Source organism: Protobothrops mucrosquamatus, unplaced genomic scaffold (assembly GCF_001527695.2).
Source record: "Protobothrops mucrosquamatus isolate PMUCROS unplaced genomic scaffold, P.Mucros_1.0 scaffold_294, whole genome shotgun sequence".
Taxonomy (NCBI): Eukaryota; Metazoa; Chordata; class Lepidosauria; order Squamata; family Viperidae; genus Protobothrops; species Protobothrops mucrosquamatus.
Window position 1 is genome coordinate 1,566,036 of NW_015386370.1, and position 13,968 is coordinate 1,580,003.

Here is a 13,968-nt window from a genome sequence, read left to right on the forward strand (position 1 = left end):
CAAGACTGTGTGGAAGGGTGGAACTGCTTTTTCTGAGAGGACAAAACAAACATTCTTTTGATTAATATTGCATTACACAAGAGAACTTTGTAAACTGACATGATCAGCATGTGGAAAGAAGCTGTTTAATCAGATTTAAAATGATGAGAGGAGTCTGACATTTGAGCCAAGAAAAAAAAAGATAACCCTGGGCATCTCTTGAGAGATACAGTTCCCCCCCACACGTATTAAACACCTATTTAGCTAGAGTTTAACACCAGAAGGTTTCATTGCAGACAGTAGCAAAAACATTCCACGCTTAAATATTATGGTTAAGGACTTGTCTGGAATGCTAGGTTGTCCCATCAACAGAATAGGCAAACAACTGTTTCTGAAGGCATAAATGGATGATATCACCTTCTTTCAATCCTCTGCTCATCTTCAAAACGACCTCAGGGTTCATTTTTTTCTTCTACTTTTTCTATTATATTGCCTCAAGCATTCCTGTCTGTTTGGGATAGCATGATTTAGTTTATTGCAGGCTAATTCTAATATTTGATTGATTTCACATTATACTAGTTCTACAGTATTCCCTAGTCTACTAAGTTAAGAAGTCTATCGGAGAAAGAGATAAATTCGGCCGGCATGAATTGTTTGTGACAATCTCATGGCGTCTCCTCATAATTGTAATATGCCCATCCTACTCACAAAATCCTAATTCCAGAAGACAGGCTTAAGATACAGAAGGATCTTGACAAACTTGAATATTGGGCGCTATCTAACAAAATGAAATTCAATGGTGAAAAAAGTAAGGTTTTACATTTAGGCAAGAAAAACCAAATGCACAGGTATAGTATAGGTGGTACTGTTGTGTCCTGAGCCTGCAAAAGCAGGCTCGGGACGTTGCATTGGTCCCGGGCATTCCAAAAGCTGCCCAGGACCAGACAGAGCGGCGCTGGCCTTGTGCGCATGCGCAAGGCGCGAAACGCTCTGTTCCTATTGGTTGACACTGTACGGGCTTCTGGCCATATAAAAAGGCCTGCGTGCCTTTTGCTTTTGCTTGGTTGTTGTGGAAGAGAATAAAGCGTTTGTTTAACATCGCCATGTGTCTTCATTACTCACTCGCAAACGAAGTACACAACACTGGCGATGAGGATGGGATGCCTTTGCAAGCTAAAAAAAAATTTAAGACTTACCCAGGAAGTCTGAAGAGGGGAAGACAGCATTTGAACCAGCGTCCCAGCCTGCCAGTACAGTGTCGCTGGAGGTTGAGCTCGGCTAAAGAACCCTTTTCCCAAACTACAGCCTGCAGAGGAAGTGAGTGGTGAAGGTCGTAAAGTTTATGATGTCGAAGATTGGCCGTTTGATTGATTTCGATGTCTCCCACCCAGAGAGATGGAATTCCTACATAGCACGGGTGGAGAACTACTTCAGAGTAAATCAGATTAGAGAAAACGGCCTGAAGGCAGCAACTCTTTTGTGTGCCTCTGGACAAGAAGCTTTTGACATCGCAGAAACTTTGGTGGCCCCTTCACCTCTGGAGTCAGTAACATATGCTGACTTGAAGAAAATGTTGAGGGAGCATTTCCAGCCGAAATTATCCGTCATTGCTTGGAGGCACGCGTTCGAGCAGAGAGACCAGAGGCCAGGTGAATCTGCTGCGGACTTTATTGCGGCCTTAAGGCAAGCAGCCAGACCGTGTGAGTTCAAGGATCTGGAAGAGAGGCTGCGAGATAGATTCGTCTGTGGCTTAAGGAGCAGAGACAGCAAAAGATTTTTGCAAGAGAAGATGTCTCCTTCCAAGATGCGTTGTGAGAGGTGGCAGCTGAAGAAGCAGCAGGCGTGGCTGTGAAGGCCCTGCGCCTCGCCAGGAATCCTCCTGACACAGCTACCGTCCATCAAGAGGACGCTCGAGAAGGATCAGAGGAAGATCCTGAAGAGGAGGTCGACAGACTCCATCAGCCAGCGGAGAGAAGGCAGAAGGGACGTCCGGTCAAGACCCCAGCATCGCTTCAATGCTTCGGGTGCAGAGGACGCCACAAGCGAGCTGACTGCAGGTTTCGCTCTGCCATTTGCAGGGCATGTGGCAGGCAAGGCACATTCAGAAAGGTAACATTAAGTCACACTTTATACTGCACCAGGCATGTCAAACACAAGGCCTGGGGCCTGGATGAGGCCTGCGAAGTGGTTTCATGTGGCCCGCAAAGCCCTCCAGGAAACAGTGAGGGAAACGGCCCTCGCTGCCTTGGCCCTGGCCCAGGCTGGTCGGGAGCCAATGTACAATTTTGTGGTGGCCATCTATGCTGAAACGCAGTCAGTCTTAGCTCCACAAGCTGTCTGGAAACAGCGAGGAACCAGCCCCTGCCGCGTCGGCCCCACCCCCTGGAGTTTGGAGATGTGTTTAGTTCAGAGCTAGGATCCTACAAGGGGCCTCCCATTTCGCTACGGTTAGACCCAACCATCACGCCCATCAGGGTTAAGCCAAGGAGGGTACCTTTTGCCCTCAAGGGTAAGATTGATGCTGAGCTGGACAAATTGCTCCAGCAGGGCATTCTAGAACCTGTGGATTCTAGTCCATGGGAAACCCCCATAGTAACACCTCTAAAGGCTAATGGGGAAATACGTATTTGTGCAGACTATAAGTGCACACTGAATAAGGCGCTGCAACAGCACGCTTATCCAGTGCCTGTGGTAAGTAACATTCTGGCCTCCCTCAAGGGGGGGGTGCATTTTTGCGAAGCTTGACCTGGCACAGGCCTATCAACAGCTACCTGTTGATGAGGCAGTTGCAGAAGTCCAGACTATTGTAACTCACAGGGGGGCATTCAAGGTCAAGAGACTGCAATTTGGGGTAAATGTAGCCCCTGGCATATTCCAAAGTTTCATGGAGAGCACACTTCGAGGTATTCCTGGGGTCTGTCCCTACTTTGATGACGTCCTCATTGCTGGGGAGTCATTTCAAAATTTAGCAGAAAGGTTAAGGGCTGTCTTGCTTCGTTTTCGAAAAGCAGGCCTTAAGCTAAAGCAGGATAAATGCAAGATACGAGTCACTTCCACTGACTTCTTAGGGTTCAGGATTGATGCCCAAGGCATTCATCCTGCTGAAGCTAAACTACAAGCTATTCAACAGGCCCCAAGCCCCAAGTCCAAGAGTGAGCTGCAAGCCTTCTTGGGACTATTAAATTTTTACCATGCATTTCTCCCACATAAAACTGCAGTGGCAGAGCCGTTACACAGGCTCTTAGACAAGCAGGCTCTGTGGCAGTGGACTAAAGTCCATGAAAAGAGTTTCAATGAGGTTAAGGCCTTGCTCACTTCTAATGATGTGTTAGCGCATTTCAATGAGCAACTGCCTGTTTGCATCACATGTGATGCATCTCCTTATGGGGTGGGGGCTGTACTTAGCCATCTGAAGGCTGATGGGACACAGGTCCCTGTAGCCTATTACTCAAGGACTCTGTCTTCTGCAGAGCGAAATTACACTCAAATTGACAGGGAAGCCATGGCCATAGTGGCTGGCATAAAGAAATTTCATGATTTCTTATATGGCCGCCATTTTACGGTCTATACTGACCATAAGCCTTTGCTAGGGTTGTTTACCACCAACAAACAGACCCCACATATCATTTCTCCTCGTATGCTGAGATGGTCCATTTTCCTGTCAGCATATGACTACACATTAGTTCACAAACCTGGAAAAGAAATGGGTCATGCAGATGGCCTGAGCAGATTACCCCTGAATCAATTAGAGCCAGATCCTGCTCCAGCCATTAATATTCTTTCCATTCAGGAGTTGCCTGAGTCTCCCCTCAATGCAAGAGATGTGGCTGCAGAAACTGCCACTGATCACACACTTACATGCGTATTGACATGGGTGTTGTCAGGATGGCCTGACAAGTGCCCAGATACTGAGTTCCAAAGCTTCTGGCACAAGAAGCATGAGTTTTCCACTTTCAAGGGTTGCCTGTTATGGGGTAGCAGGGTAGTGATCCCAGCCTCATTGAGGTCTAGAATCTTGATCTCTCTGCATGAGGGACATCCTGGTATAGTAAGGATGAAAGCGCTTGCGCGCAGCCATCTTTGGTGGCCTGGGCTAGATAAAGCCATCGAGGCCCAGGTGCACGGGTGCCAAGTGTGCCAACAGTCACAGCCTGAAATGCCTCAGGTCCCAGTACATAGGTGGGAGGAAACTCAAACCCCATGGTCTAGGGTGCATATTGATTATGCTGGGCCCTTTCAGGGGCAATTCTTCCTGGTTGTTGTTGATAGCCATTCCAAGTGGCTAGAGGTTGTTCCTGTTTCCTCCACTACTACTGCCAGGACCATCCAGGTGTTGAGAGGAATTTTTGCATCACACGGTCTTCCAGATGTTCTGGTTTCTGATAATGGCCCTCAATTTACATCTTCTGAGTTCCAGGCTTTTCTTCAAGCCAATCTGATCCGGCATGCCACATCACCTCCCTTCCATCCATCCTCCAATGGACTGGCAGAGAGAATGGTGCGCACCACCAAAGATGCTCTCAAGAAACTGACTTATGGTAACTGGCATCACAGGTTAGCAGATTTCCTTCTTGCACACTGCACCACACCATGCACAGCCACAGGGAAGAGCCCTGCTGAACTCCGCTGGGGTCGCCGCCTCATTACTAAACTGGACAGGCTGCACCCTGACCGGGTGGCTTCACAGGTGTCACAACCACGGGCAACTAGGAGATTCCATGTGGGCGATCCGGTTTGGGCAAGAAACTATGGGCCTGGACATCTCTGGGTCACAGCTGTGGTCTGCAAGGTCTCTGGACTGTTGTCATACGAAGTTGCCTTGGGGGACGGCCGCGTTCTTCACAGGCACATAGACCAACTGCGTTGGAGACTGAACTCTCACCCTTCCGCTCCTGGCTCTGCTCTGGGGGGGGGAGGAGGACCATAACATGCATTCTGGGTCACAGTTTTCCAGGCTTAACAGGCCTCACTAGCTGCTACAGAGGCTGTTTGGGATTCATCCCAAGGTTCCGCAAGTGCTCCAAATAGGAATTCATTGGATAGGGGATCATCCCACACATCCATAATTACTCCAGACAGGGAGTCACACCGGGGGTATCCACAGTATTCACATATGACAGATAGTGCTCCAGACAGGGAGACTTACCAGGGGTATCCATACAAATCACAAACAGCAAGAGAAAAGGAATTCCATCAGGGCGCTTGCCTAATTCCGCAATTGCTCCCAAAAGGAAGTCACCAGCAAAGGGGGTTGCCATGGGAGTGACTCCTGACTCGGGCACCTTTGACTCGTGCTTGGGGGCCACTGAGTACTGGGGATTCTCCATCTGCTGGCCTTGGGCTCGAGGGACAGTGTTCCCAAGAGGGGTCCATTGTGGACCCGGGGACTTTCACCCCTCCAAGGTATGCTGACTTGGACTTAGAGGGTCCAGCCAGCCAGCAGCTGGGTGGGTCAACCGGGTATTTGGGGCAGCAAAGTCCTGGCCTGCCTAGCCTGGTAGGCAAGCAGGTAGGCCAGGCACCCTCACCAGGGTTACCTGGGAATTTAGAGCAGCAACGTCCTGGCCTGCCTAGCCTGGTAGGCAAGCAGGTGGGCCAGGCAATCTCTACGGCCTTTAGGAGGTCGCAGCGGGCCAAGTGGTCGTCCAAACATCTGAGAGATTTTCTGAGGTTGCTGTCAAATCATGAGGGACCGGCTCAGGAGACCTCTGATTAAAGGGAATAACTTGTGAGTAGGTTATCTGTATTAGTTTATTGATTTTGGATACATTTATTCACAATAATAAATAGTGAAAGGGGTTCGCCTGAGGGCAGCCTCGTGTATTCCACATTCTTTGCATTTGAATAATGCAACTGTATGCCACTCTTCCCATTGCACGACACACATGTGTGTACGTGAAGTATGCTCCATCTAGGGGGGAGGGGTGTTGTGTCCTGAGCCTGCAAAAGCAGGCTTGGGACGTTGCATTGGTCCCAGGCAGCTTTTGGCGCCGGCCTTGTGCGCATGCACAAGGCGCGAAACGCTCTGTTCCTATTGGTTGACACTGTACGGGCTTCTGGCCATATAAAAAGGCCTGTGTGCCTTTTGCTTTTGCTTTGTTGTTGTGGAAGAGAATAAAGCGTTTGTTTAACATCGCCATGTGTCTTCATTACTCGCTCGTGAACGAAGTACACAACAGGTACCTGCTCAATAGTAGTAACTATGAGAGGGATCTCAAAGTCCTAGTGGACAATCACTTAAATATGAGCCAGCAGTGTGCTGCAGCTGCAAAAAAAAGCCAACACAGTGCTAGGCTGCATTAACAGAGGGATAGAACCAAGATCATGTGAAGTGTTAATACCACTTTACAACGCTTTGGTAAGGCCACACTTGGAATACTGCATCCAGTTTTGGTCACCACAATGTAAAAAAATGTTGAGACTCTAGAAAGAGTACAGAGAAGAGCAACAAAGATGATCAGGGGACTGGAGGCTAAAACATACAGTATAGGGAACGGTTGCTGGAATTGGATATGTCTAGTTTAATGAAGAGAAGGACTAGGGGTGACATGAAAGCAGTGTTCCAATATCTGAGGGGTTGCCACAAAAAAGAGGGAGTCAAGCTATTCTCCAAAGCACCTGAGGGCAGGACAAGAAGCACTGGATGGAAACTAACCAAAGAGAGAAGCAACCTAGAACTAAGGAAAAATTTCCTGACAGTTAGAACAATTAATCAGTGGAGTAACCTGCCCCCAGAAGCTGTGAATGCTCCAACACTGGAAGTTTTTAAGAAGAGACTGGACAGCTATTTATCTGAAATGGTATAGGTTTTCTGCCTGAGCGGGGGGTTGGACTAGATGACCTCCAAGGTCCCTTCCAACTTTATTGTTGTTGTTGATGATGTTGCTGTTGTTGTTGTTACTACTACTACTACTACTACTACTACTACTACTACTACTACTACTACTACTACTACTATTATTTGAACTGCTTTTCAAAGATCTTTTCCAGAAGAGATGTCAAAATGAAACCAGGTCCTTCTTTTTTCTCTTTCTGAATATGGCATTTGTTCTCCTCTAATCTTATGGGACCACCAGTTCTACAGTAATTCTTAAAGATTACCATGAGAGGATGTGGACATTCCTCTGCCAGTTTTTCCAGTACCTTGGGCCAGTGGCGTAGCGTGGGTTGTCAGCACCCGGGGCAAGGCAAGTAATTTGCGCCCCCCCCTCCACAGTGGGCGGCGACCCGGCGGCTCGGATCGGATTCGCACAGCCAGCACTGCAGAGAGAGTGAGTGAGCCAGGCAGGGGCAGAGAGCTGCGAGTGCGAGCGCGCCCCCCCAGATGTTGCGCCTGGTGCGGCCGGCCCCCCCTGCACCCCCCACGCTACGCCACTGCCTTGGGCTACAATTTATCTGGTCTTAAATACTTGGATTCATTTAAATTAGCTAAGCATTCTCTTTGTTGTAAGTTGCACTTTTCTCTTCTCCAGTAACAGAACTATGATCAATCAGGATTCCATTTCCTTTCTGAGAGATGACAGATACAAAATAACCAATTTGATATTCTCATCATCAACTATTACTGCTTCACTAGCATTCTCTTTGCTTTTCCTTTCATCCCTATCACATTCAAACAACTCCTTATTTTTAGTGTCTGTCACAGCCCTCAGTCATTCTGAAGTTTTACCTTTTTGACAGAGTTTCTACAGTTTCTGAAGATGGTCTTATATCCTTCTTTGGCTAAATTCTTCTCCCTCTATTTACATATCATTTTTTTATGGAGCTTCGCATGTATCCATGCTGGCCTTTTTAGATTTTTCCATGTTTCCTTGTAGGGGGGATTGTTTTAAATTGTACTTCACTGTCTCATTGTGTAGAATTAGCATTTTAAATCTTTCCAATCTATTTTCCTTCCGAGTTCACCAAAACTACTCTTTTGAAATCCAGTTTGCAACTCCAATTCTTCTCATTTGCTCCTCTTCTGGATATCATAGATTCAAAGATAACATAATCATTTCCTCCAAGGTGCCAGTCACTTTCACTTCTTCAACCAATTTCTTTCTGACAATTATGTCCAGGATAGAGGACCTCCATGTTGTTTCTTCTATCATCTTCTGACAAATGAAGTTATCAGCAAGAGAGGACAAGAATTTATTAGACCACTGACTTTTGTCTGAGTTAGATTTTTAGCAAATGTAAGAATACTTGAGTTCCTGTATATCTATTTGAAAGTTTGCTAATCTTCTGACCACATCTATATTTTTTGCCTACTTAGCTGGTGTATAGAAACATTTCTGCAATGTCTCAGTCATCCAGGTCATGGTTGCCCCAAAGGTGCTTTTTTCAAAAGGCAACTGGACTTTCTTATTTTTCTTTGAAGATGTTTCACTTCAGCTGAAGCAAAAGAAGCTTCAGCTGAAGAAGCTTCTTGGATGAGAAGTGAAACATCTTCAACGAAAAACAAGAAAGTCCAGTTGCCTCATGAAAAAAGCACCTTTGGGACATTCCTGCAATGTTTCTCTCTCTTTTTAATCTTACACAAATACTTTCAAGAGGATGTCTATGCCCTGGTTCTTCAATTTCTGAACAGGTTTATTTTTTCTTTACATACAAAATGTAAATTGCCAAAATGTGGTTTTTTCCAACTGGGTGGGAAAATGTTATATTTTATTGTCATAGGTTTATTTTAGGCAATAAGAATGAAGATATGGAATTTAAACTATCAGAAAGTTCACTTGGTTTAACTTTTTGGCTATACATTATATAATAATTGTACAAAAGTAATTGATTTTGGAATTTTAATAAAGATTTAGTTACTGGGGAAAGTATTTGCTTTTGCATTTTTCTCATAAGCACTCTAAAGCTGCAATTAGGACAATTATCTTTGGCCATATTGGCTAGGAATTTTGAAAGTTTCATACCTAACCTATCTGAGATGTTAGGCTGGCTCTCAGACCACTGATAAGGGAGTAAGGGGCACTTAAGAAAAGTTGGATGAGAATTGTAACCTGAATCTATACATTTTGTTATCCTTCAAATGGATCAGGTGACTGTAAATAAACTTGTCAGGTATGATGGCCTTGGAGGCATTTATATGGGTGTATTCATGGGTGCAGGAAGGATTAAATGCTACTTCCTACTTGGCAATTCTTCTCAATAAATATCAAGTTCTGCATTCATAGAAGCTTGGAAGATTTAACAATGTCATCATAAGTTACCTAATGGAACTGTGCTTTAAGATTACTCTTCATTTCTCAAATAAAAGCAAAATATATTAGAACTCTCAATCCATAGCTCACTTTTCTAGGCCATATAGAATACATATAAACAGTTCACCAGAATATTTTATATTGCTAGTTGATCTTGCAGAAACTTGTTCCCATGAGGCATACGTATAGCATAATCAGTTGTACTGTAACTTCCTGCAGTTAAAACAGTTTAACACTTCAGTACTTTTTTCTAAATCCCTTTGACTTTGTCTTGTGTCCTGAAATTTCCTGAACAAGTTCATGGCCATATTTTCAAAGTGGTTTCTCATTGCCTTCTTCTTATGGTTAAGAAAGGGTAATAGGTCCAAGGTCATCCATCTGGCTTTGTGCCTAAGGCAGGACTAGAACTCACAGGCTTCTAGTCTAGTGCCTTTAACCACTATACCAAATTGGCTCTTTCAATAAGTATACTTTTATTTTTCCACCTAGAAGCTAATCAAATGAGATTCAAATCCATGTAGGGCTGTTGAAATACATCCTGGCTATTTAAGAGCTATTTCTTAATGAATGATGTACAGGTGTCCAAAAGTAGGGCTTAACAAACTTATCCAACTTGGTATTCTTTAGATGCAACTCCCATAATTCTTAACCAAAATGAAAGCTGTTTTCAAATAGCACAACTTTGGGAATGGGGGTTGTTTGCATTAAATGCAGTGATTCTTCATCCCACTATGTGGCTATTGTCTGTATGGCTAGGGTATTTGCAATCAGCCTTTGCCCATATGCTACTCACAAAAAAATAGCCTATCCCATAATTAAAATGTAGCTTGGGCTGGCGGAATTGTTGTGCTTATTTTCTACTCCTTTTAAACAGGAATGTGCAAAATAGTTTGAATGTAAGCTCCTTAGAGCTCAAAACAGCTGCTTTGATTGTCTCCTGCCTTTTTTGGACAAAAGTATGTACCGGTAGTTTTGCTTCATACTTGGAGCAAAATATGACCTTTTTGAGTGGTACTGTTTAAGCATTCTCTGTTGTTCTGGAAAATTCATCTGACCTTTGAATAAAAGCAAAAATGTCCTTGGTTGGCCTACACATCAACTGCTACGAGTTGAGGTTGAATGGGATGACCTGGAGGGAAGTGTGGAATGCTGGCACAGGAAGCAGAATAGAGCACATTGTATTTCAAGGAACCAGTCTAGCTCTGTGTTTGACATTTGTAAGAATTCTACAATTAGAAGGACCTACAATTAGATTGCTGTGGTGCAATTAGTGATATATCTACTTGTCCACCTCTAGACAACTCCACAGTACCAGCCCAATTTTGTTCAAAGGTGCTACTTTTGTATTTTAGTATTAAAAGAATGTGGTGTAATGGATAACTGATAAGTGGGAAGGAAAAAGGCTGAATGTTGGCTTAAATCTCTATCTTGTTAATATTAACTTAAGGATGTATTAAGAAACTAAATTATTATACCAGTTGGTTTGGTTGCTAGCACTTCATTTTATGTTTTACTGAACAGCTGCTGGACCGTATATTTAAATGCTGATTTTTATTGAGAGTCTGGCAAAATAGTAATGGGGTGAGAGGTAGCAATATTTTCTTGTGTTTTTCGTAATGTTAACACTTACAAATGCAGCTAAGCAGCAGTCATTCTGCTTAACTTTCTGTTAAATCTGAACGCATTTAAAATGTCTCTATAAAAACAATAGAAATGCAATTAAGTCTACAAGCTTGAGAGTATATTCAGTTTGGGAGAATCTAACTTATAGCCAATTGAAGAATACTGATGAAAGAATTAGCTTTTTGTCTTAAATGCTGGCCACCAGTGTCATGTCAATTAGAAATGTCTGGGTTATTTTTGCCTATATGCACTGTCAACCTTTTCAAAATTATTCCTTTTATAAATCTGTCTACAAGTTGGCTAACTAGTAAGAGTCAACATGGACTGTCATCTCACCTACTCTTATGGGCCCTGGATGAAAGACAAATTAAGCCAAATTTCATTCCCCCTCTCCAAATGTGGCTGGAATACTTTGTTTAGAAGAACTCCCATATCATTTTAATTCCACCAGAAGACAGCCAAATCAGAGCATTTCAGCAGAATGTTTCTGGGTAGCATACTTTGTTCTGACCTTGAAACAAAATACATTTCCTATTTTGTACACACCTCTACCATTAAGATAGCATATGCTGTGGGCATAGACACATTTACATGCTTATGAGTCTACTGAGTCACCAAGAACCACCAGTCAATCAGCAAATTACCCTTCAGAGACAGATGTTGAATAGACATCTACCATCCAGTCAATGATGTTTAATGAGAAATTTCAGAATATCACTTTGTACATCTGAAACATAAATCCAGATGCAATTCCTATGTTCTTTTCCTCTCAGGAAGCACACACACAAAAAATACAGTCACACCATTTGATATGTTTTTGAAATTTTGGAGTAAACTGTATACTTTTTGTATAGTTGCATAGAACTTTGTTTTGAGGATTTTCTTTTAACAGATAAAGCAATCCTGAATAGTTTCAGATTGAAAGAATTTCATGAGGGCAAGGCTTTTCTGCACAATACAGAATAACAGAGATGGAAGGGACCATGGAGGTCTTCTAGTCCAACCCCCTGCTTAAGTAGGAGACCCTATACCAGGCATGTCAAACTCGTGACGTCACGTGACGTTGTGCGACGTATCCCGACTTTTCCCCCATTGCTGGCAATGGGGTGAGCACAGTTTTGTCATGACGCATCTAGCCCATGGGCCGGCAGTTTGACATGCCTGCCCTATACCATTCCGGACAAATGGCTGTCCAATCTCTTTTTAAAAACCTCCAATGATGGAGCATTCACAATCACTGGAGGCAAGCCGTACCACTGATTAATTGTTCTCATTGTCAGGAAATTTCTCCTTATTTCTAGGTTGGATCTTTCCTTGATAGGTTTCTATATGTTACTTCTTGTCCTGTCATCTGGTGCTCTGGAGAATAGGTTGACTCCTTCTCTGTGACAGTCTCTCAAATATTGGAACACTGCTATCATGTCACCTCTAGTCCTTCTTTTCATTAGACTAGACATACCCAGTTCCGGCATGGAAGGGCTGTTCATCATATGTTTTAGTCTCCAGCTCCCTAATCATCATTGTTGCTCTTCTCTGCACTCTTGCTAGAATTTCTGGATTAAATTAAATTAAATTAAATGTAAATATTTAAAACTATTCTGGGGTGTTCTGGACTATTTCAGATCTTTTTGGAAATTGAGAGACAGGTTGGACCATGTTTATCTGTAGTGAACTTTCAGCCAATAAGTACTAATTCTTTTTAGCAATAGCTGTGCCAGGGAATTGTCAGCTTGTCATTTGCATGCTGAGTAGTAATAGCTCTTCAGAGAAACTAAAGAGGAAATAATATATGATGAATCCATGTTTTTACTCGCTATAATGTCTGATCTCAGCCTCCTTAAAATTATTGATGTTGTCATGTTAAGATTCCTGATATTTGGTTTGTTCGTCCAGTCCAGTCAATATTGCTATAATGGGAGAATTTGGGCTGGGAGGCGGGCCAGCTATGACACTCCTAGTAGGACAGAGACTACCTCTTAAGAACAAGGAAACAAAATCTATATACTGTAATACAATTGATGGAAAAACACAGGAAAACAGGATTTCCTTGTATTCATCAGCTTAAAGCTACAGTGTCATCTGATGGGTGCATATGAATGTCATTTTGATCCGCACAACCATCTGAAAATTCTCTGAGTAAAGGCGATTGAAAAATCATCCTCTTTAAATTTTTCATTCCCACTACATATTGTACTCTGTCAGCTAAGAAGTAAAAACTGTTTATTTATTGGTCCATAGTTTATTGTATAAAGACAGATTAGGTGAATTTGCATAAATTCACACTTTATACTACACCAGGCATGTCAAACACAAGGCCTGGGACCTGGATGAGGCCCGCGAAGTGGTTTCATGTGGCCCGCAAAGCCCTCCTGGAAACAGTGAGGGAACGGCCCTCACTGCCTTGGCCCTGGCCCAGGCCGGTCGGGAGCCAATGTACAATTTTGTGGTGGCCATGTATGCTGAAACGCATTCAGTCTTAGCTCCACAAGCTGTCTGGAAACAGTGAGGAACCAGCCCCTGCCGCGTCAGCCCCACCCCCTGGGTGAATGCTGGGGATGTGTCACCCTTTGTGAGGAATGAAGAAATGCACCATCGCCTGGAAGTGGCCAGCAAATGGCCCTCGCCTACTTCACATATCTGGCTTGATGGGCTCTGGGGGAGGGGTTTCAGCAGGCAGTGGGGCACTCTCCTCACAGCGCCGAGAGGCTGAGCTGGGCGGCGCAAATCCAAAAAGAAACGCAAGGCTGCCCAGCTCCCAGCCTGCCCGGTTTCAGCAGGCAGCAGGGCATTCTTCTCACAGCGCCAAGAGCTGAGCCAGGTGGCGCGAATCTGATGAGAAGTGTAATGCTGCCTAACCCCCAGCCTGCCCAGTTTCAGCAGGCAGCAAGGTGCAAAGCTGGCGAGCTTCGCACCACCCGGCTCAACCTCTTGGTGCTGTGAGAGCGCCCCACTGCCTGCCAAAACCAGGCAGGCTGGGGGCTGGGTGGCATCATGCTTCTTTTTAGATTTGCGCTGCCCAGTTCAGCCTCTTGGCACTGTAAGGAAAGTGCCCCGCTGCCTGCCGAAACCGGGCAGGCTGGGGGCTGGGTGGCATCATGCTTCTTTTTAGATTTGCGCTGCCCAGTTCAGCCTCTTGGCACTGTAAGGAAAGCGCCCCGCTGCCTGCCGAAACCGG